Genomic DNA, 25,725 nt, shown 5'->3' on the forward strand with positions numbered 1-25,725 from the left:
TCTGTGGCTTGCTTATTCTCCTACTCAGAAACTTCCTGCCATGTCCCAGTGTCTGTAGGCATTTTTTGCCACTTTCCAACATCTCTTGCTCCCATCAAATTGTTTTCCTCCTTAGCTTCCCAAAGTGCCATGCTCATCCCTGATTCCATGGCTTCACCTCAACTCTGCCCCAGGTTGGATGCCAGGCCACTTCCCCCTCACCAGTAGGATCTCTCTTCCTGCTGTGGCTGCTACATTTGCTGTTTGCTGCATGCTTCTCTGAATGCCATCAGACATCTCGTTCACATTAGTGCTGTGTATCTGGAGGCTTTGTCTCACCACCTGGATGTTAGCTCTTTGAGGATGAGGGATGTTTTTTTATTTTTTCCTTACTGCATCTAAGAGTGCTGTGAAAATACACTTGGTCCCCTATACATGCAAATAGTTCAGAGTAGAAACCCTCTAAACAAACAAGAGGCTTTGGAGAAAATCTTTCAGCTTCTTAGCCCTCTACATTGGGCTATTTGCAATTTCTTCCCATTTTAGGTGAGATATTGAGTCAGTTTTATACATTTGCATAATTTCTCTACCAACTCATGATGTCTTTTTATTTTATAGTTTCAAATAGTTCATTAAGAGTGTGCAGATTTAGAAGTACAGATTACCTTTTTATGAGACATTATATCGTTATTTTCTGGCTTTGGGGAGTTGAACAAATTGCATACTCTAAAAAATCAGTTTCCAGAATATCACTATAATAAATTTGGGGGAAATAATGAGAAGAAAAAAACAACTGCTTATTCATCTTTTGGTTATTAATTTAAGGTGTCTAAGGGTCCTTAGGTCAGGTTCTGAGAGGCCATTTTACACCTAAATCCACTAACCAGATATTACTGCTTTTTTTGAGAATGGGAAATCTTAGAGTGATTGAAGACTACCCCCTTCTTGGGAAATAGGGGATATAATTTATTTATTTAACACTCCATAATTTCCTTTTTCTCACCCACAGTAATAAGAATAACAACAAAGATATCTTGTAAAGCAATAAGTTTCTTTGGTTCCTTGGGTTTCTCTTCCTCCATGGCCATGCTGGAAATTCTGGGGCATCAAGGATGAGCCACTGGAAGAAAGAGTGAAAAGAATGTCAGTAATTTTTCAACCACTCATTAATTTATTCAACCCAAATTGCTTGAATATGTACCATGACTGGAAGACAAGAGCTAAGAAAAGAGCCTATTCATGCTGTGGACGATTGGAGAACGGCCCTACCTTCTGGAGACAAGTTCATGGAGAGAAACTATGCTCTTCCACTAAATGTCTCAGTGTCTCTTGATGCCCTCTCAGAAAAAGCTTGCCGAGATCAGTGGAGAATTGGTCCAACCAAGCACAGCATTTCTGATGTCCTTCTAAAATAATAAGATGCACTGGGTTTGTATGTGCCCAGGAATGCAGGATAAAGACTCACCAATTTGCTTTTAATTTCCATGATTACAGGATCATAGAAAGCAGATACTTTTCAAATATCCATTGGGAGCTCTACCTACTTCTAGGAGCTAAAATAAATACCCTAATGCATATTCTCCACCTGCGTCTCCAGATATGTCCTCTATTTCACACATGATCTCTGCTGGGACAGCTAACCTACAGGAACAATATCAAGGGCTTCCGTGTCCTCTGGCTTCCACTTGATGTTGACCAGCAGAGGTACTGGCAGGACATTGGAGGGGGCAGAAAAATGAGGTCATTTTTTAAAACCCCTGGCTTCCTCCCTGTGAAGTCACTTCAGGCTGACTGTATCCCTTGATCTAAGGTCATTGCTCATACCAAGGTGGCTTCTCAACAGATCTCACACTTTCCAGGTGCAGGTAACTGCTTTCTTCACTCATCCTTTTGGCCTTTAGCTCTGGTTATTAACCCCAGATAACTGTGCTATTCCTGCGGCTCCCTTCCTCCCTTTGTGAGGCCTTTGCAAACAGACCCTTTCTAAATAAACCTCCTCAAATGATCTTGTTATGAGTGTGTCGTCTTGTTAGTATCATGGCTGCATAGTACAGTCTAAACTTGCATTCTGTTTATAATTTCTTTTAAAGGTACAAGTAAACTCATTGTGGTTAACTTCTGGCATCATTCATTTCCTTGACCCATCCCTATGGACAGACTGGAGGAGAAACATGATGGTGGAGAACATTCCATACTGAGGAAAGATACACATTCTCAGTTTGGGGAATACCCAAGTCCTAAAAGAGTAATAAAAAAAAAATCACCTCAGATGCGTCAAAATTAAACTGTAAAAAAATTAAAGACAAGAGGAACATCTTACGCTCTACCTGAGGGGGGAAGCTGATGACTTAGGAAGACTTGGCACCTAGACTGACAGCTGCTCCCCCACAGCAATGAGAGGTGCCCAGAAACTGTCTTCAGGAGACTGAGGGAGAACACGCTCACGCTGGTCATCCAAGAGTTAAATCAGAATCGAGCCACTCAACTAACCCGAACGGATCGGCAACAGGGATATTACAAAGTATTTTAAATTAAATGAAAGTACAACTTATCAGTGCATGTGGGTGAGCTGAAGCATTTATTTAGGGAGAAATTTGTGCCTTGTATGCACAAATTAGAAAACAAGAAAAATTGAAAAAAACAAAGTGTCCAAATCAAGAAAATGGACAAAGAAAAACAGAGTAAACCAAAGTAGAAGGGAAAATATAATATACAGTCAGAAATTAATGAACTAGAAAACAAAGAAATAATAGAGATGTTTAACAAAGTTACCTAAAGTTTACACAGCAATCAAATGATTATTATGCAGAATATCCATCTGTATAATCTGTATATATGTCTGTGTACGTATATATGTATGTACATATGCATCTCCTCCAGAAATCAATCAAAAGGCAAAAAATAATCTAAAAGAACACAAAGTTTGTGAGCAGACATTTCAAATGAAAAGAAACTTATGAAATGGTTAACAAACCTGAAAAGCGCTCAGCTGCACTACTAATTAGGAAAATGACAATTTAAAAAATGGACATGATTTCACATCCGCCAGACTGTCAAAAATTAAATGAAAATCTGTCAGTGTGAGAAAGGACAGGAACACAGATCCACTGTGGTAGGACTGTAAATCGGTTTGGTGACAATAGAGGGCAACCTGGCAGCTCTCCGGTCACACTGAAGTCACACACACCCAGCATTTCCACTTCCTGGGGAATCGCTCCTGTTCACTGCAACTTTGCTTTTGTTACAGCAAACAATTTGAAACTTAAACATCCATCGGTAGACTTACGGATAAACTATTGTCCGTAGTACACTGAGATACTATACAGTATTTAAGATGACTGACCTAGATCAGTATGTATTAATATGTGTTGATATCAAAAAACATACTGTTGATATGCTAAGTGAAATAAACCAGAACTAAAAGACAAATGTTGCATGATTCCACTTACATAAGATACCTAGAACAGGCAAATTCATGGAGACAGAAGGTGGAAGGGTGATGTTCAGGGGCTGAGGAGGGTAGAAATGGGGAGTTGTTGTTTAATCGGTACAGCATTTCTCTTTGTGATGATGAAAAAGTTCTGGAAGTAGATATCGGTGATGGTCACATAACACTGTGAATGTAAGTTTACAACAAATAATCTAAAAATCTGTAGTGTTGAATGAAGACAGTTTGTAGAAAGATAGGTACATATATTATTGAAAGGCATGTAAAATTGTTTATGATACATGTACGTATGTTTAAAGTATAACATCACAAACGGACAACTTCAAGATAACGGTTTCACCCAGAGAGAGAGAGTACAAAATGGGGGCGGGGTCAATTGAATCTGCGATAATTCTTAAAAAAGTGCAACTTCTGAAGGGAACGTAACAAAATATTGACCCTTAGTTCTTAGTGGTGATATATGTCCACTAGAAATGTTTGCATTTTTAAAATGTCGAAAAAGCACAGTTTTGGAGGATGTTCTGATCATTTAGTTGACTATTCCCCAAATTTACAAAACAAGATGGTTACGGGACGGAGATGGGGAGGGAAAAAGTCAGAGTCCAGGTATTTTATGTCTCTCACATGCCTGTTTACACCTTTCTTACTCCAAAGAATTTAGTTGCTAGACATTTCCATCTATTGTGGTGGACCAGGTGCGACAAGAGTGGTCCCCGTGTTTCAGTAAATAAAGGTGAGCCAGTCTTTTGTGGAAGACTTTCCATACAAGGTCCTCGAGTGAGGAAAATCATCTGGCGCCTTCTGGCTGGCTGAATTGTACATGGATTCTAGCTAACTGTAAATAACCATGAACAAAGAATCTCTCAGTAGCCAATATTTTTCTCTGCTGGTATCAAATGAAATTCATTTGGTGTCAGCTGGAGTTTTTATAGTGCTAATGGAAGTTATTTTCAGTTATCACGTCAGCCCATAAGTATACAAAGGCAGCAATTTCACTGGTAATCTGGAGATCAGGTTATATGTAGGGGGTGTGCTTTCAACTGTTTCTGCAGTGTAAGCTTTTATCTTTAGAAATGTGGAGGGATCATAAATAAAGGGGGAGTGATGAAACAGAACATCCAGCAAGGCTAAGGTTGGGCTTGGCAACGTTTCCTAGCGTGAACATCTGAACTCCACGATGTGGTGATGTCCAAAAAGCCCTGGGCACGATGGGGAGCTTGTGCATCCGAGAGCTCATTCCACCAAATGTTGGTTACCTTCCCTCATTCCAATGATAGCTCTCTAAATGCTGACAGCTCTTGCTTCCGTGCCACCACTATTTGATCTCTTTCCATGGGGTAGAGGAACAGAGCTGGAATCATCAATTTTTGTTTTTTAATAAACTCATGTAGTTTTGCCATACTCCCACCAGGTACAAGAATGACAATGGAGCCCTGTAAATAAAAGCCTGCTCCCTGCAGGATTTTAATTATTTATATTATTTCAGCAAACAGAACCCCCATCGTTGTGATGTTAGCATATGTGGAGACTGGAGAATCAAAATGCAGTGCCAATGTTGTTAGCTCAGTGGAAGGCAATTTAATTCTTCCCCTCTGAACATGGACATGCCGAATGTTTGAGGTATTTGTACCCAAAATCATGACTGATAGCTTTGCAGAAAACTCATTTTGCAGTAAGAACTTCAGAGCCTAAGGGATTTTTTTCCCCCAAAGATCAAAGGTTATCTCACTCCTTTTACCATGGTATGTACCCAATTCTTGGTAGAAGAGAGCACTACTTTTAGAAGGAGTAAGCAAGAATTGTACACCTAAACATGGTTAAAATGGTAAATTTTATGTTACATATATATTTTTTACCACAACAAAAATGCATAGCAAAAATGAGTTAGTAAGTAAAGAAGGGTTAATAAAAGTTGGTTAGGCTTGAACACTCTGCCAGGTAGGGGAATGGTAAATATTCCTTGAGACAAGGATGCTGCCTTCATTCCTTCTTATACCTGCTTTCCTTTATAATCCTTTCCTAGGTCTGAGCAGCCTAACAGCGGGCAGACAAATGTTTATTGAATGAAATGAAAGATACATGCCCTGTTCTCAAAGAGCAGAGCAGAAAGAGCACTATTTTACAAAAAAAAAAAAAAAAAGTCTGAGAGGAATACTTATCTGCATATATATATATCCTTTGTTTGAGTGCATCTGGAAGTCAAGGGCTGGGTCTCATGTTTATACCCAAGGCATGGGTGTGCAGTGGGTGCCGTCGGGAACCCACCAGACCCCCTTACCAAGCCAGTATACCCATCTTCCAGCTGCTGGGAGCTTTTGTGCTCACATCTCACAGATGCCCTTGGCCAACTGAGAGCCACCCCCACCCACTTCAGATGGCTGCATTCTCCCCTAGCTCTGTTCTCCTGTTCTATCCCACTGTTCTCATTCTCCTGTGATTTATCACCCAATAGTGGAGCTTCTTGGTGAAAGTTCAGGGCGTTTACAGAAGTGACTTCAACTAGAATACATTTTTCAAGGGGTATATGGCCATGGAAAAATTTCAAAGAATCCGTGTTTAGATCCTTAAATTCTATAGGTCCTCATTCCTATAACTCATTCCTGGAGAACTTGCCTGAGTTCACAGCAGTCCTTTTTTCAATTGGTAGACCACATGCAGGCCCCTAACCCACCCTGAATTTTAAGGAGTCCTTCTTTAAATATTAATGAATGTTCAATAAACCCATGGGGATTCCTATATTTCTCTACCTTAATCACTATGCTATGAGGGTAAAAACTGGTGTTTTAGACCTGGGTTGGGATGTTCTGGTTCAGATATACGAATAGCGAGAGTTATGACATTTTTGTTTAATGGCTTCGTCTCTTTCATTCCTTTCCTTCTGCCAAAGAATGTAAGAATCTGTGAGAGCAAGGCAGAGTGCACTTGAAGACATAATGAGTGCTAAAAATGACCTTTTCTGTGTATTTTACTGTAAGCAGCTCTTTAGCTATTCTTAGGACTCGTCCTTAGACTGCTTTATTAGATGGAAAGAAGAGAACGTTGAACAGTCTGACAGCAGGTTAGCGCTGCAGAATCTTTTAAATGTAAGTGGGGTGCTTCTAGAACTACGGAAAGTTTTAGAATACATTACGTAGAACCTTTGGGTAAAACTTTTATGCATTTCCTTTTAGATTCAGGATGTGCTTTTCAATTAGATGATTAAAATTATTTTTTTTACATCATATTATAAAATACTTATTCTAGGTATAGTCAGTCTCCGTCTTACTTCATGTTATAAAATGTGTAATGTTTTTCAACTTCTTAACATAGAAGTATATATGGTAACTTCTGAACGGATTAATTTTAGCAGTATTGCATTCATAGATGATTAATTTCCAATAAAAGTTTTCTTTTAATGATTATTAATTATTCAAATTTGAAATTTACATTTCCGATCTGTTGTTTACTAATAGTAATTTTAAAGATTACATTATGCGGAAGAATTTTTTACCTTTAGAACATTATAGTCATAGGAAATAAAACAAATTTTTTAAATTTAATTTCTACAAAAATATTTTTGTTGAATAAAGAGTGATGATGTGATCAATAAAAGACTTCCCAGCATTAAACTTTCTTACAATTAGAGTATAAATCTAAAGGAAAAACGATGGAAATACAAGTAACAGAAAAGAAAGGAAATGTATACATTTCCGAAAGTTCAGAAAGCTCATTCATATACTGTTAAGTTGATAGTAGTGGTGTTAAGAGCTGCGAAGAGTCTGAGGTTTTACTTTCCTTGCACGCCAGCGGGTTGGCCTGCCACGGTCTCATTGCGGACGCTGGTAGAAGACATGAGACTCCCGGGTCAGAGACAAACACTTCATTATTCAGGGTATAGCAGGCTGCGTGTGCTTCATGCCTGGGCTGGCGCCCCATGCCTGGTGATAGCTGTGGTGCTAGGACTTTGCAATGTGTCTGCTTGCCTGTGCTGAACTATGTCTCAGAATTCTCTTTCCCATGTGTTTCTGGTTAGGGTGGGAGGTTTGCAGGGCCCAAGGTAAGTAGCAGCCACTTCATATTTCATGCACATTGTTTGTGATCTGCTGATTCACCCTGTGGTCGTGAGGCAGCAGCTGAGCCTGCGGGTGTTGCACCTTCCCCTGGGTCCTCTTTTAGCTTCTCTGACTCTTGGGTCAGACTTGCGTGTTCACATCTGTGATGAAAAGTCCATGACTGCTGCAGGATACCTTTGTCACCAGAGTCAGAAGCAACAAGAAGATGCGACTGTCTCCCAACAGGTGGCTTTCAAACCATTATGCAACTTAGATTTCATTGCATATATTTAAAAGGATGCCATAGCTTTCATTTAAAAATTTTAGCATTTACAACCTGCTAGAGTCACATTCTTTACAGCGATTTAAGCTTATGAAGAAAGAAGTATAAATGTCAACTTAAAAGTGTGCAAAGAGGGTACATAATTGTTTAAAATAATTTTATGGGATATGTTAACAATTGAGTTAGAATCTCTTGGTTTATAGAATGGTCTTGGTTTATAGGACAGGCAAATACAAGCACATGGACCTCTGGTGTTTCTGATGCCCCAGGTGGCATCAGGCATCATGGTAGGGCAGGGACCATCCACAACCCCAATTCCCCATTTCTGGAAACAGTTCTGTTACATAATCCTTAGAACTTTACTTTGAGAAAAAAACAATTTAATATAAAAGTTTTTCATTTGGGCAAGGAAAAACACTGTTGTTGATGGTGATGATTAAAGGAAAAAAAGCTGCCTGCAAAGGACATGATCAGAAGAGCTTGTTACCAAATGGCAAAAATGTGGAAATGTGGGAGACTGCCATGCCTGGAGAGCGCGTGGAAGCTCCATATCCCTTCCCACATACCTGGTCCTATGCATCTCTTCCATCTGGCTGTTCCTGAGTTACATCCTTTTATAATAAACCAGTGATCTAGTAAGTTTAAAAAAAAAGTAATGTTACAGTAATAGGACCATGTAACAATTTTAAGAAGAGCAGGTGAGCTTGTACCTATGGAGTCTGCTCTGTAGGGCAACTTAATCAGATTGGACACTGTCAACTGGGACAATGAGAATCTCTATCTTGGAAATTTGTAGTGGGAGATGTGAATTGGAATACATGATGTCAGTTGTACCTTTTGTATGCCCACAGGCAAGTCATTTAACTTTTCTATCTACATCTCCAAAATAGTGGAACGAACAGAACTGTTATGAGAAGTAAACCAGGAAATGTATGTAGAAATACTGTGTAACATAAAAAGTGCTATAGAATTTAATCTGTGATTCCTACCACCTTCTCCCTAAGGCCTCTGTTTATGTGCATCTTGATTTAACATTGTGTTGGAATATGGACTTGTGCATTCAACCACTCTGTGTACCCTCAGAACAACATTTATGAACATTTATTGGAATGGAAGAGGTGCTCATGGCCAGCTGAGCAATCAGCATGTTGATCTGTGTATAGCAATCAAGTTCAAGGTGTGTAGTTCTTTTGGGTTTGTGTTTCCAGATCATGTTCTTAGTCTACAATGTTTCTGCACCCGTGTCTCTGAACAGGTACTCATTTTAAAGATTTCCTTTTCTTTGTTCTCTTTACCAGTTCACAGATAATCTCCCCCAGACTTGATATGTGAGCCTGAAAATGCAGCCAGACACTTAAGTTTCATCACTCGGCCAAGTGGCTGTACCTCATGGCATCCGGTGTGAGGGAAAGGAACCTCCCCCCCGGCTGCCTCGAACGCCAGGTCTTGGCTCCTGTGGTGCAAACCTAGAGACCCTTCAGGCAGGTACCAAGAGTGATTCTAACAACAGAGGATAAACTCTGCAGGGAGAACAATTTCCTCTTGCCTGTTTCTTGGAGAACAAAGGAAAGAAAAGAGGCCTCTAAGGTTCCCAGAGCCCAAGTCTTGTGCTTGAGTTTGTATGAAAGCAAGTGTTGGTTAATGCAGGTTGCAGAATGTGGATGCAATTTGAAATTCTGGTAAGACAGGCATCCAAGTTCCATAGACATTGGTATTTGTGTCCCAGGGCTGCCCTAACAAAGTACCACAAACTGGATGGCTTAAAACATCAGAAATGTATTCTTTCACAGTTCTGGAGGCCGGATGTCCAAAATCAAGGTGACCACAGGCTTGGTTCCTACTGTAGGCTCTGAGGGGATGTCTGTTCTGCTTTGCTCCTATAGCTTCATTCACATCTCTGCCTCCGTCTTCACGTGGTCCTCTCCCTATGTGTCTCTGTGTCCAAATTTCCCTCTTATAAAGACACCAGTCATACTGGATTAAGAGCCCACCTTACTCCAGTGTGACTTCATCTTAATTTAACTAATTACTCTTTAACGATCCTGTTTCCAAATAAGGTCCCATTCTGGGATTCCAGGGGTGAGGACTTCCACATTCTGCATCATTTTGAGGAGGGGTACACAGTTCAACCCACAAGAATATCCTCATGCTGAATGTTTGTCCAAGTGATCTCCCGCCTGAAATCTCCCCAAACAGCCAAGCCTTAGGTCCGAAGTCAAGTGTTATTATTTCCAACACAAACCTTCATATTTTGCAGGGCTTTCATTTTTGGGGATTCATTTATTGGGAAAAATTAGGAAGGGATTTCTCAGTAAAGCATTTAATCATGGGCATTCAATTTAGTCATGGCTTTTAGTTTCAGAAGAGAAAGCACTAATCTTGTAACACAAGAATTTTTTTAATGGAAAGATTTGGGGACTTAAAGCTCAATGTTTGTAGCCTGAGGGGATATGATTGTCTCCTGTTAATTCCTTTAAGTTAGTGAGAACTCTCTTATAAGACCTTAATTAGACCTTCTATGATTCATTTTATTTTTTTCCCCTCTATAGATTATCTCTTAAAAGCAGTTTGGGTTTGTGCTTTTGCAAGCATTGGGAGTTTTGGATCTCACACTTAGAGCTGCGATGATTGATCTCAAAGATACTTTATTTTCAAGACACATGGTCACTGAGCTTTTATGTCTGGAGATTGAATTTCTGGTAAGAAGCTATTTAAAGAAATGTTCTTCATGTTTTTTGTTGGTTTTCAGCATGGAATAGATGAACGTTAACATAACCATTTGGCTATAATTATAAATACATCAGATGTGATGCAGTTTTAATTATACAAGGCCAACTGAAAATGTAAAACTTGAATATGCGATTTTAATTAAGATACATGCATAATTACAAGGGTACTTCTTGCAGGGAAAAGCACGAGGAAGTTCATTTTCACTCCTCTTTCTCCCCTCTTCCTTTAAATGCTGTTATTCTTGTTCATTAAATCCCCTAATATCCTCAGAAATGTTCTGCTCTAGTTTTCCTTTATTGCTCATAGACGTTAGGAGTTAAAACCCAAATCCAGCTAAAAGCCAGTGTGAGAGCCTGTCTGAAAGCTTCACTATGTTTTTAGGAGAATGGTAGAAATGGTCCACACACTTCCATTTGTGCTGTCACTAAGCAGAATCTCAACAAAAGCATATTTTTGACCCATCAACTGCTTACGAAGATATTTACATAAACATATAAATAGGAGGAACTATATTAAACTATAAGCCTGTAAGGAGCTTCATACTTGGTTTAAAGATTGAAGGCTGCCCTTAATGTTTATCTCTTTACTTGTTTACATGAATCCTCATATCTACATCCTCAAATAAATACAAGAACTTTGCAGACAGTGAAGAAAATTAGGACGTCATAAATACTCGTCTATCAATAATACTTCAGTTAGCATCACCTTTAGGATTATATATCTGTTGACTTTGTTTTTAAATAACATGAAAGGTGTGAGTTTCCTGTTATCAGATGTAGCCACCAATTACATGATTAACCTTTAACAAATATGTTAAAACCTATAAACCAATGGAATATTGCCGCCTTCAATGTTCTCCTTGTAAACGTAGGCTAATAGCGATGCCGTTTCTCAGATCAGGGAGACCCATGATTTGGGCCATGAATCTAGATCTTTCTGGAGGCAGCTCAGAGCTTCTTCCTATTCTTTCTTCTCCCAGGGTGATCCCAGGGCTACTTTACCTGCAGTGCTAACATAATGCCAAGTGCAATCATGGCCTAGGTTTTGTATCACTTGTATCTGATTTCCATGCATTACAGTAATAATTATGCATATCATTAAATATTAGTCAGTGTTGGGGTAAGAGTTATTTATTGCTACACAAAATTCTATTCCCATATGATCAGTTCATATATTTTGTTGCTCAAGCAAAGGCGGTATTCTACTGAGGAAAAAAAAAAACAAATTGAGGGGGAGCAGTTTCATCAATCTGGTTAAAACCCGATTTGGGATGATTCATGGAGTTGCCTAGCAACAAACCACTTTCATTTTACAATCCTGGGTGCAATTTGACTCCTCAAAGCACAATGAGAAGAAAATTTTCATTTGTCTGCAAATGTTTAAGTGCATTTCTCAGAAACACGGAATTAAAGACAACAACAACCTCCTTTAAATTAGTGCCTTTTATCTTTGAGAACATTTTTCAGGGGAAGGTTTTGTCATTCAACACTGTTTTAACCAATAACACAATGATCATTATGAAGAGTATTTACCAAAAGCACTTATTAAAAGCATTTTCCTGGATTGAAGAGGTCTGTTGCTGCGGGAAGGAAGTAGTTTGTTAAACAGTGCCTTAACAATGCAGAAGCCTGTTCCCAGCCTTCCGAGTTGTTCTCCCCAGAGTTTCGGGAGTCATTTTGATGAGCAATCAGCAGGAATTGAGGCGAGTGAAAAGTGATTTGTAGTTTAAGTACTGCCAAACTTCACTTTCTAGTGTTAGCGCTCGACTTAATCACAAGCCGCTAAGATGATTATCCTTTGTCCGTTTGCCCTACGGGAGTTCCCGGGTGTCTGTGTGTGTGCATCCGGTTCAGGGAAGGTGAGAGGAGAACTACGGCAGTGTCCAGAGTGGACGGGCTTCGGGGTCATGTGAGAAACTCCTGTTTCTCACTGAACGCTTTGGCTCAGAGATGTCCCCAGACACCTGCTTGAAGAGCTGGGTGTGAGATCCTGAGAGATACAGCTTTTAAACTCACATGTAATCCGTGCTTGTTTAAGTGCTGTGGATGGGGAATGAGTGGTCTGTTTAATAACTTCTCCCCATTCACCAAACATTACTAACATATGAATCTTGCCCTACTCCTTCCTCAATCACTAATTTTCAAACAACTAGAAAAACACATTTCTTATTAAAGTAAGGTGAACATAATTAGATCTGGTCTCAAACATCACCTCTGGAAAAAGCCTTCCCTGACTTTCCTATGTCAATCCCACCCTGGTTCTCATCATGCTCTGGTCCCAGGCTCTTCTCAGACCAGGACAATAATATGGTGAAGAGTGTGTGGAAAGAAGAGTGGAACTGTGGTGTGGGCCTTGGATGTTGTTGAATCCTAATCTCACCACCTTGTTCCTTTCTTTAGCCTAGTAGTTTCCTGAGAACAGCTCAGAGCCACGTGGCAAAGCACGGAGGCAGGAGAAGGCAGGGGACAGTTCTGCTTTCACGGAGTGACCTTCCGTGATCTTCATGGTCAGCAGTGTATCCATTCAGTAACAAGATGCCTTTTTCTTTTTTCTATGACAGCTCCTTCTACTTTTCCTTTTAATCACAACTGTTTTCTATTTAAGAACCACTTTTTGATCTTGATCTTGGGTATATATTTTTCTCCTGGACTTTGAATAAGTTTTTAAAAAATAATATTTTAATTTCTTATGGATTTTTTTCAGGGTCGTTGTTTACTTTTCTCAGCATTTAATATTAGTTCTTTAACCAATGCTATTATTTTATATTAGTGCCTTTTTGCAAAATTGAATAATCAAATGGTTTTCCTCCCTGTGGTCATGTCCCTCCAGATATTATCATGTTAAATTTGATCCTGTTCTGAGAAAACACTGCAGATCTATCTCAGATATTCTCTGCATCATTTTTTATTGCTCAGAGCCTAGTCTAACTTACGTCTTTTCCTTTGGTATACTAAAATTACTTATTCTATAGAATGGTAACTTATCAAACCCCCCAAAACCTTTACATTTGGTCTTGGTGAATTATTTTGCTGCTAAGTAAAAATCCAAAGTGCTCCTTACCACTAAACAGTCTATTCTTCAATTTAAGTAAACATTTCCTTCTAGCCTCGATGCTGGTTAGGTGGTCTATATCTGAGGCTCCTGATTTGCAGACCATGAATTCCACTGGGTCATTGAGTTACTTCCTGAGTCCACATACCCACTAAACACTGTCTGCAAGCTGAATAAAACATGTCCTGTGTATATATGGATGAGTATTTTTCAAATGTAAGTAGGCCCTTAGAATGAATAAAATCTAATTATTTGAAAGCATTGACAAATTCAGACTTCTTAAAATGTATTTTCTTAATCAAAATATTATAAAAGTATAAATACTATCTTACAAGGGCCTCAGAAATGTTTTGCTGTTAAAAGGGTCCTCATTTTCAACCTAAGAGACCCTATGTTACTTCCCTCTTCTAGTAAGATTTTGGCCCTATTATAGTACATGTTGTTGTTCCTACACATAATGCTGGTCCTACACTTTCTCCTATTCCTCCCTTGCCTTTAGAATGTGTACCCAGCAGTGTACCAAATGGCTTTAAAGAGTACGGTACCCATTTGCTTTGATATTATTTGCTCACCCATTTTTCGCACATTGAAAATATGTATGGAGCTCACACTGAGTGGTTCTCACCCCTGGCTGTGTACAAGAATCACCTGCAGGGCTCGAAAGACTGCAGGCCACTTCCTCCTACCACCCACCCACCGGATGAGCATCTCCTGGGAGGACAGGATGGTTGGGCACCTGCGTTTCTAAGGAGTTCCTAGGAGATCCCAATGCATAGCAAGTGGGACAAACAACAGCCAGCTGTGGACCAGGCACCATGCTTGGTTCCTGCATCAAGGAGTGAAAAAGTTAGAGTTGAGAATCATCTCCTCTTTGAGTCTGGCCTTAGGAGAATCTCATGGCAACTTCTCTTTGAGACCACTCAGCTTGTCACCAATTGCGCTGTATTTTAAGACCCCACACTTATTATTTAAAAATGGTTTACTTAATTAGAAAATGCCAGACATTTGATTCTTGGCCTTAAAAGCTCAGTTACCAGACTGTCTGGCTCTAAACTGCATGCCTGGCAAAGTGAGAGCACAGTGCCTGGCACGTGGACATTAATCAATAAACGTTTCTGTTGACTGAGCCATCAAAGAAAAGAGCAATGCTGGGTGCAAAGGAACTGCTTGCCAACTTCAGAGTTTAGTTATTAGTGGTGGAGAAAAAAGTGCCCAGGAGCAAAATTCCTGATTCACAGAAAATGATCATTTCCAAGCAAGGCTGTTCCTACTTACATCTCCCAAGTCGATTAAACTTCAGGCATGTAATAGTCCTTCCTGCCAAATATTACAGATCACCCTTAACTCTGAGAAGACTAGAGTGAGCTCAGGTCTCTTCCTATGGGAGCACTTCGCAGTTCTTTCCATTCTTTGGAGGGTGGGGTGTGTTGTTACTGGTTCCGCTTTTAGTTTCTTTTTTTGGCAAGGCGAAGTGACTTTAACCCTGCTGCTTGCTTGCTAGATGACTTTGGGGTTTTGTGCCTCGTTTTTCCTCACCTGTAAAGTGGGAAGAACATCTACCACAGCCTGATTTAGGACAACAGATGACATATAAGACATTTAATATGATATGTAAGAACTGCTAAATGAGTGTAAATTTTGTCTGAGCTTACTCCAATAGTCTCATTTCAAAGATGAGGAAAATGAGACCAGAGAGTTTCACCAACCTGCTCAGGGTCTACAGCTGCCTAGGACTGGACACATGCTTGGAAAGGGGTGGCAGAGGGAGAGGCTGTGCGGAGGGGGGTGCCTTTATTACAGGAAACGTCTAATGATGGGAAAGTGGCCTAGGCAGGACTCTATATCAGGTGTGTATAAATCTATAACAAAATTCCTAAGGATAGAAGTGAAGGTGCTGGTAAAAAGAATAGTCATAAAGAGAGAGACCACAGGTAAGAGGCACAGTGAGACTCTGGCTGCAAGGAAGGCAGGTGGAACCAAGAGGAATGATGTATCAGTTGCTTTAGAATTACGCAGAGCAACAAGCCGCTCCAAGACTCAGTGGCTTAAAATAGTAAGAATTTACTGCTCATGTGTCTGGGGTGGTTGCCTAGCTGTCAGCTGATCTGGGATGAGAGCAGCTGGGATGACCGGGGCGGCACTCAGCTGCTCCTGCATCTCTCACCTTCCATCACACCGGCCCCGGCCCCTTCTCAGGGTGATGGCAGAGGACAAGGATGAGTGAGCACCAGTGCGCGAGTGCTTTTCAGGACTTTATCCACAACACACCTGCTAATACCCACTGGCCAAAGCAAGACGCAAGGCCAGATGCACTTTGGGAGTGGGGAGTGTTCTTGATCCCACCTGGGTTCGGCTTTCTCTGCGGGGCTCCCCAGCCCGCTGTTCCCCACAGCGCTTCTCCCTGGCCCCTGAGGTGTCCTTAGCGTCACTCTTTGACCCTCTTCCGAAGAGGGATTGGACAGTGTCTCCTTTGAACGATGTTCTCAGCCTGCGTCTTGGAGAAACTTGGGGATGCGAATGCTTTTTTTTTTTTTTTTTTACCATTTTAAAGACCCTTGTTTCCTTTTAGTCCAGGGTACTCCGTGTGTCTAAAACCAAACCGGCAACCTTTGGAGACATGCTTCTCTGTCTCCATTTAATCCCTGATGTTTTGTGCATTTTACATTGCTGTGGGACAATGTCCTTCAGAAACTTGAGAGCCCTCTTTTTGAACTTAATGGGTCTACAAGGCATCTCCTTAATGATCTAAGAAATCTTAACAAAGGGTCTCACAGATACACCCTTAATTCGGTCTGTACCCATGGCATGTCTTAATCTGAGAATATTTTAGTGGCTTAACAGGTTGCAGATAACAAACAGTTTTAGTTTCCAGATTCGCAGTGTGGCACCTCTGTATTCTGAATTCAACCTGCAAGTTGTCTGCTTAGTGTTTGAGTCTGTCTTTTTCTTGTAGTACTTTGTTATACACAGCTAGCTGGAGCCAGCTGACTCAGTATTGCCTTGTAATTTCTTTGCTGAAGTCCCGCGTTTCATCAGGAACGTTGTCTATCTTCCATTTCATAGTCTACCAGGACGACAGCGCGAATCACCAATTTTCCATCCTTTTGTAACAGTTTTCTTGCCACTTTCCCCAGGTTTCTACAACAATTTCATTTCCATTTTTTCTAGGCTGTACCCACCACCTGGTCACAAAGCCAATGCCACATGCTTTAGGTTTTTGTCATAGCAACACGCACCCTGTGTACCACATTCGGAATTGGTTATTTGTTGCCACAACAATGCTACCTGTCCACCAGCCTCAAAGTCCGTGGCTTAAAATAAAGCTTTTATTACTCATGCTACTGCTTTTTTTTGGGTGGGCTTGTATATTTGGAGGCTGTTTGGCTGTCAGTTGTTCTAGGACCACCTTGGCTGGGACCCCTGGAGCAACGTAGCCCTCTCCACATGTCTCTTGTCCTCCAGCAGGCTAGCCTGGTTCTGTCCTCATGGTCGTGGAAATGCCCAAGAGCAAGCAAACACCGATGTGCAAGTGCTTTTCACGACTCTGCTACATTGGCTAACAACCCACTGGCCAAAGTAAGTTACATGGGCAAGTCCACTCAAAGGTGAGGAGACAGGAACAGGTAAAGAATTAAGGCCTTTAGTGGAACTGATGCATGGATGGAGAGTGAGAAAGGACATTAATGCTGGCCCACAAAGGACAGCTGAGTGCTCCCAAGACCCCGTGCTCACCTGGGAGTCAGGTATAACTTTCCAAATCAGAAGAGATGATCATTTTGATATGGGAAGAGATGGTGTGTTGGGGGGGGTTCAATTCAGCAGCAGAGCACGAGAGCGTAGTGGAGATGGACAGACAGCAAAATGATAGTAAGGTGGGTGTGTGATATTATGATTTTGGGGAGTTTGTCTTTTCATGGAAGAGAACTCATCCAATAGGTAGGGGATGTTGGGAGCAGAATCCAGTCCTCTAGAGAAAGGACTGATGGAACACTAGTAGCGTCTGAAGTCATACTAGTGGAGACTGAAGGTTAGGTTCTATCTGCTAGTGGGGGAAAACCACAGTATGAGGCTGGGAAGTAAGTGGACTCTTGAAATGGGGACACAAAAGGGCAGGGTCTGTCACACTGAGAGGCTCATGCCTGGTACCCAGGCCCCGGGTATGCCATGGTAATCCGGTAGAGACTCCCAGCTCCACTGTCACCTTCCAAACCGCCCGCAGAATTTCTCTTGCCCAACCCCCAGGACTACGTGCACACACACACACACACACACACACACACACGCACGCAGAGGAATTCTGGGAACGTAGTTTCGGCTCAGCTAAACCGACAGAGCACCAACTCCCACGCCCTGATCTAATAGACGCCAGAGACACCTCTGATTGCTCCTTTCACGAGGGTCTTTCATACAGGCTTTCAGACTATTCCTGAGTCTTTTAGCCTTCTCTTCTCTGCAATAAACCATCCTAAGACGTCTATCTTTTCCTTATGTTTTTGCGACTCCTGAATCATCTTCTTTCTCTTGTTTGTCTTCTTGGAGACTCCCCTTACCCTGTGGCCCATGTGGCTGGAGGCCAGGCGGTACCCTGTCACAGGCCCCGCCAGTCTCGGCTTCCGGGAGTGAGAACCGCATGGTTCCCACACTTTGTCCTGTTTCCTGATGGTTTTTCAGTTGCATTTATGCTGAGCTAGGTGCTGCTCTGTCTCTGCAGTCGACGGCTCCTCATTCGGAGGCCGATCTTGCACGTGTATTTACCGAGCCCGGTGCTGACTGTGTCCCCTGATTTCAAGTAGGTCAGAGTGTTTATCCTAGCAAAGGCGAGCAGTGTGTTTGGCACAGCTGCTTGGTGTTTCCCTTAGAATGCTAGAAGAAAGCAGACATTCATTTGGTTTTTGCCAGTCTCTCTTTGTCTCGATTGCGCTATTCGGCGTGGCCTGCTGGCTTCAGCCTATGAGGATAGCCAGGCAGGAGACTGTTCCTCTTGGTTTATGAGCTTGAACCCAGGTGCACCATCACTCTGTGCCTTAGTGGGACAGAGATTTACAGAAATCTTTCTAGGCCATCACATCTCTGTGAAGAACATTTCTGCATTCCAGCTGTAGGGTGGGAATGTGCAGATGCCACGTGGCGATCACAGCCCACTAACTTGTGGCTGCCCCCCAGAGAAAAGAAGTGATTCAGGATAATGGCTCTGCAGACGGAAGAAGAGAGACCCAGAAACCACCATCCTGTTGATGCTGTTTTAAATTTGGGCAAAGAGCCACATTTTTGAGGCAGGAAGAACTGCATTTTCCTTTTCATAATAATTAGGGGCTTTTGCATTTCGGAATAAGCAATATTCATCTCTCAGTCAGTATTAACAGCTGACCAGGGTGCAGCAGGGTGGTGGAGCTCTCGTCAAACAGCAGGCGGCTTGTTTTTATTTTTTTCAATACTGCTTAAAGATTATTTGAAAAATCTCCTTCGGAGACCAGTGTGCGGGGAGCCACATACACCCAGCCAGAATTTAGAGGGATCCAGAATACAATATTAATGATTGATGCAGAAGCTCACAGTTTGGTGCTGGGGTTTAATTAGATAAGCATTGCAGCTGTTTTCGGGTGGCGGCAACTTGATGGGACGCAAAGCTGTCATGTGACCGCCCATCTACAGGGCATCTACTGAAGCGGAAACAGAAGCAAGCTGCTAGGAATTATGATGATGACTTTTTTTTTTCAGTGCTGAGTGGAGTGGAAGTCTGATTGTGGGGAGCGAGAAGCATTTTGTCATTAAAGAGGTAGGTTTGTTTCTTGTATTTCACTTACTGATGAACTGAACACTCATAAAAACCAGCTAGGGCAGCCCTGCCAGGATCTGGCAAGTCAGGTAGGAAGAGCTTACACATGAGGCTCTTTTAGTCTATCCCACTTTGCACATACAAAACCCTCTTGTCTCAAACTCGTTCTTCCCCTTCTAAGCACCACAGTTGCCTCAGACTAATATCTTGTTTATGCAGATAGACTCCTACAATAGCTGCTTTGGAATTGTGCTCTCTCCCTGAAAACTTGAGAATTTGCACTGGATTGTTAGTGCTTTGATTCACTAGCTCAAAGAGATTGTCCACACTTACTTATCATAAGAGTTTGCAACTGTCTGTGTTGCATGCTTGAAATGACTAGAACATTCTGTATAGTGTCTGTCTACAGCTGAGCTTCAGCATGTGTGCGTGACCTCTACCACGTGAGACAGCTAAAGGGAACAATTTATGGAAGCTCATTGTAAATTAAATGTGCAGGACTTCAAGAATGCATTCCACCAGCATGAGGCTCAGAGCGCCGCACATTTAAAGTGCTGCTGTTAAACTGATCTTTAAAATGTCTCTGTCCAATAAAAGGGAAGCCTGTCTAGGTGTTCTGTGTTGTGAAATAATTTTGACAGTCATCTATGAAACAAGTTCTTAGTTGCCTGTTGTCAGTATCTACAGAGTACGAAGTTACATGTGAATGCTAAGTATTATTTTTGTTGTGTAAAGAAAGCTTAATGAGCCTTCTCCTGATTGTTATAAATCAGTTTGTGAGGATTCTGGATAAATCTGACTCTTTCAATGTAAGCAGGGAAGAAATGAATCTTTTTGGAGGTGCATTCACTCTCTCTGGTTATTAAATTGTCATTCCTTGCCCTGAGAAGGGATTTATGCAGTGCTTTGCCTTCTTGTTAAAGAAGGGTGTGCAATGAGGAATTAGACAATTTGAAAAATTAAGCCATGGCCTGGCCATTTTCTAGCTGTGTGCTCTTGGTCACTTTGCTAAGCATTGAGCTTCCTTTTTTCTCATTTGCAAAATGGGAACAATAGTTCCCCTACTCCTTATGTCCTAGAGCAATTCTGAGCATCTAATTGGATGGAACATGCCTTCACGTTTAGACCTGAAGCTAGGTGCATCTAATATTTTGCAAATACGCTTGTGATAAATTAGTGATGGCTTCTATGAGGCAGTTTCCTGCAGTCCACACCGTGAATCTCCTGAGAACAGATGACTCTTTCTTCAATTTTCCACTGAGCACGGGCAGTGCTCTGTTTGGGTTTCCAGTTTTTCATAATAGTAATACTTTTACCACCTGCCTTTTTTTAGAAGAGGTGAGGAAGAGGTGTAGGTTTATTCACACAGATACAAAGATGAGGAAGATGAGATTTTGTGCATGATTGAATGAATCATAAGTGAAAGCTTGGACTCAGGCCTTCTGGTCCCAAAGTGAGTGTTATCCTGTTTATACTGGATTAGCTCTGCAGACAGTCTGCAAATAAATGGAAATGGAGAGGTGGGCTATTAAGGAAACATGTGGTTAGCTTTGGAAGTGAAGAGTGCAGATGTCAACAAAGCAGGTAATTCATTAGAGCAGACCAATAAGCTTAACAGCAGGATTGCCATGAGGTACATTGCAGATAAGTGCCTTGTTTATACATGAGTTGGCTATCTTGTGGATTTTTAATAAGTAGAACATACCCTTTCTAGTTGCATGCAAGTGATTGTCGATCATTTGCAAGTCATGCTACTATCCTTGTTCCCTTGATAAAATAATTGATAAACATATGGCTCCCTTGTGTCTTTTCTAACTGATGCTGATGGAGAAGCTGACAACAACAAGTAGTAGGATTACTACAATATTCCATCAGAATCTCTGAGGATAGAAATGGATTAGTGCTTTAAATATCACCATACATCCTAAAGGCAATCAATAAAAATTACTGATGACGGATTGAACTGATGAACCAAAGCCTAGTGTTAGGCTGAGTGAAAGGTAGGCTTGAATATTTTGGATACAGGCAAGGAGTGGAACATAGGAAACGCTAACAAAAAGTTAACACATAGGTAATGAACACAGGTCTTGAAACGTACAGACAAGCACTTAACTTGTAGAATAATGGTAACTGTGATGATGAAAACAGCAATTTCTTTTATTTATTGGTGCTTATTCATTTTCCAACCCAGCGAATAGTTTTTCCCAGAGTTCCAGCTTGGGTTCTCTTTTCTGCCTCTACATAGAGTGTCCTTGGGCTTCATTATCCACCCAAGGCTACTTTACCACCTAAGTAGTGATGACCCAGATCAAGTAACCTTGGCCTTGCCTTAGTCATGCACACCTCCAACACTCCTATTGCATTTTTTACTTGCTTCCATTTTATTATGTGGTTGAAATCATGGATCTGAGTGAGATGGCCTGGAGAGGGCAGATAAAGTAAAAAAAGGAGAGCGCCTACAGTCAAGGATTAAGGAATCCCAACATTTTAAAGCCTACATAAAAGAGGATTTTAGAGACAGAGCAAATGGGTGGTGAGAGAAGTAGAAACAGTCAGTAGAGAGTGGGGTCACTCTCTTGGAAGGTGGAAATCCAAAGGAAGAAAGTATTTCACGAAGAAGAGTGCAGTCAGTCAGACTGAGATGTCAGGAAAGATGAGGACTGCAGAATGCCCATTGGATCAAGCAATGTGGAGGCCACTAGTGAACTTGGCCAAAGCTATTCTGGTGAAATGGGTGGAAATCAGGTCTCTGTGGATTGAGAAGTGAGTGGGAGTTGAGTAAAGGGAAACAGAAAGTACAACTATCTCACCTAGAGTTATTTTAAAATCAATGACGCCATTTCCCATTTATTCCCTTGGAAGCACAGTTAAGACAAGCTGTGAAGCATTCCATCCAGAAAGACCTGCCATCCATCTGGAGCTAATGCTATTTCCAGCACTCAGCGAAGCTCCTGGGAACCAAACAATCCTGTTGCCAGCCCACCTGGTCTAGGATTTCCAGGAGCAGCTGGCTTGTTCCAGAGAGGTCCAAGTCCTTCAATCCGTTAGAGACCTCAATTCGTCAGACTTCCAGGTCCAGTTCTTTGGAAATTTCTAGGCCAGTTATTTCCCCCATGATTCATCCATGTTTCTCATCCAGACTGAAAAATGCTCCTCTGATTACCGACCTCTCCAAAGTCCCAACCTCTTGTGGCCCTGTGCTTCCTTCTTCCTGAACCAGAGGTGACTGTTGCTCTCCTAACCTTTTCCACTAGTCTCTGCAGGGCCTCTACTTAATTGCAGACTTCGCATACACCCTTAACCTAGTCTCAGGTGCGTCATCCATTTCCTGGCTCTCACTGAAACCTTTCCTCTCAAGTAGGCGCTCTCCTTTGAGTTGGCGTCTTCCTTGCTCTCAAAGTCACTTGCGGATCTCTGCTCCTCCACAGAGAGTGGCTCCCCTGGGCTCACCGACAAGCTTTTCATTGCAAGTATGTTGAATCCACCCTTCATCCTAGGCTCTTGGCTCCTTTTCTTCCTTAGTAGACCAGGAACCTGGTAGGACCCACCATCCAAATGTATCCCAGAGCTGTACTTACTGCCTGTCCTGCTTCTGCGTGGTCCAGGCGGCTGCATCTTCTACCTGGGCTGCTGCAGCCTCATACTTCAGCTTCCTGTTTCTCCTCTTGCCCCCACAGTCAATTTTCCACTCAGTTACTAGAAGAGTCTCCCCAAAATGTTTCTTACCATGTCATGCTCCTACTCAAAACCCTCTAGGGGCGTCTCATCACACTAAGATGGAAATCCACGCCCTCTGGGGTCAGCCCTGCCCATCGCCCTGCCTCATCTCCTACCATGGCCCCTGTGGTGGGCTGTTCCATCATCCTGGAATCCTCCTCTCATTCCCCACTCACAGCTTCTGCCTGGAGATCTCCTCTTGAGGACACCCCCACGCTGGCCTCTCACTCTATTCAGATCCCTGCTTGAATGTTCCTGCCCCAGAGAGCACCCCCTTCACTTTGTCTAGAATAGTCCCCTCCTCTCTCTGCCCCCAGCATCACTCTCAGCCTGAAGCTGGGCACACTTTGCGACCGAAATTATAATGTCCGTGCGCGTTTGTTTAGGCATCTTTCCTCCACCAGAACCTGAGCGCCCTGAAGGAAGGCATTCGTCCCTCTGGCGCACTGCCTCCTCGGCACCTAGAGCTGAGTTCAGCACATCCTGTGTACAAAGTAAATATGTGTTGACTGAATGAATAAACAAGCCCTTCTTCAGTCGCCTTATCTTAAGGCCATAAAACAAGTTTTGTGTGGAGTTTCAACTTAGGGTATGGACATAAAATGCAAGTTCTTTCCCCCGAAGTGTTAGTGAAGAGCAGCCCTCCTCAGCACGGCTCTCATAGCTGCGTGCTCACTCCCGGGGCTTCAGTTAGGCTTACTCCAGCCTCACCCTTTCTAATCTTTGTCTCTGATGTATAAGCCGCCTCCTTGCCTAGCGCAGGCGGGCCTGTGCCTCTAATCCCGGCGTCTTAGTCCTTTCAGGCTATTATAACAAAGCACCATAAGCTGGGCTTGCAAACAACAGGGATTTATTTCCCATAGTTCTGGAGGCTGGGAGTCCGAGAACTGGGAGCCAGCATGGTCAGGTTCTGGTGAGGGCCCACTTCTGGGTTTCAGATCACTGACATCTTCTTGTGTCCTCATGGCTGGAGGAGATTGGTAGTGAAGGAGGCATGGAGGGTGGACATGCTTTGCCTGGTTGCTAGGGGGGCAAGAGGAGAAAATGCTGTAGCTGCCATGCTGTACCTTTGCTGGCCGTGTAATATTGCTCATCCCCCTCTCCGTGTTCCGTGTCTCACTCACCCGTGTGTGTTCCCTGCATTCTAAAGCCACAGCAAACCTACTACTAACTCCCAGCCTCACATCCTTCAGTTTCCTTACTCTGACATTTTCTTCCCTCTGAATTCCTCATTGAACTCATACTCCTTCATCTCAGCTCAAATGCCACCTCCTCCATGAAGCCCTCTCCCATACCTACACCTGCAACCCCACTGGAATGAGCTGCTTCTTCTTACTTAGTCACCCCAGCATCTTATTACTTTTATTGAGAAAACACATGGCTCAGCTAAGAGAAAGAACATGGGCTGCACAGAGCCAGGCAGACCTGGACTCACGTAGAATTAATGATTTAGTTACTCTGGAGGAACTGGGGCAAGTCACTTAACTTCGCAGGACCTCAGTTTTCCTGATTTGGAAAGATGATAATATCTGCATCAGAGGGTCGTGGTGGGGATTAAGTGACATGAAGAGTGTTAAATTCTGTGCATATACTCCGTGCTCTGTGCGTGAGCCCCCACCCCTTGTATCCTGCTCGGCGTTAGAGTTGTTTATCTCTCCCATTAGATGGAAAGCTCTGTGAGGACAGGGTCCACCCCTTATCCTTCTGGAAGGCCTAGCATAGTGTTTGGTAAGTGCTCAATAAACTGATTTTCTTACCGCATTGCCTCCCACATTTGCTCACCTCTTGCTGCTCACAGACAGTGATAACGTTTGTATGGATCACTGGGCGTCACCTGAAGGAGATTTGGGGGCATTGCCCCAGTTGGTGAAAACACTGAGTACATTTTCTGTATTCTGTTAACCATGATAAGGAGAATCAAATGTTGAGAAATATATTAACTACTTCACTTGTGTAAAACTTTAAAATGCTATACTCTTTCACTTCTGGACTCAGGAAGTTTACAGAGGATGTTGTCAAAATAGAATTCAAAAATAAGTTTGAGTGACTTTGAAAACATACTGTTTTATTTTTTTATGATTTTGAAAACATTCTGTTTTACATTTTTTAAATCACTCTAAAATGTTTACAAACGTTAATAACTGTCAGGACACCGATAGTCTGTTCTGGGGAATATCTGTTAAATGATCAGCTTTAATCAAATATGTGTTTATCCAGAGTTCCAGAGTCTTTTCTAAATGAGGAAACTGGCCACAGGTGGTGCCCTAGCGGCAGGCAGGGAGGAGCCAGCACAGCAGCAGGATTTGGGTAGCCAGGCCCATCTGCACCCAGGCACTTGGCAGGCAACTGGCAGATACCATTGCCTAAATCTCTCGACTTTCATCTGAGCCCAAATTCTTTAAAAACGGACGTTGATCAGCTGATGTGCCTTGTTAAAATGCAGGAATGTCCTGACAAGGTCACTGACATGTTTAGGGGCAGGGCTCACGCTTTAAACTCTGGGTTTCACATTCTTGGTAGCATGTGCATTGGCCTCAATTGCACACCATTCTGGAAAGACTTTGAAGGATACTGTTGATTCCAAGGGACCCTCTGCCTGCCAAAACCATGTTCCAGGAAGAGAGATGGAAGGGAAGCAGAGAGGTACAACCTCAGGGATTAGAAAATGAGACAGACATGGCCATCTGTTACTGCTCCCACCTCGCTCATG

The sequence above is a fragment of the Camelus bactrianus genome, chromosome 14 (assembly GCF_048773025.1).
Source record: "Camelus bactrianus isolate YW-2024 breed Bactrian camel chromosome 14, ASM4877302v1, whole genome shotgun sequence".
NCBI lineage: Eukaryota > Metazoa > Chordata > Mammalia > Artiodactyla > Camelidae > Camelus > Camelus bactrianus.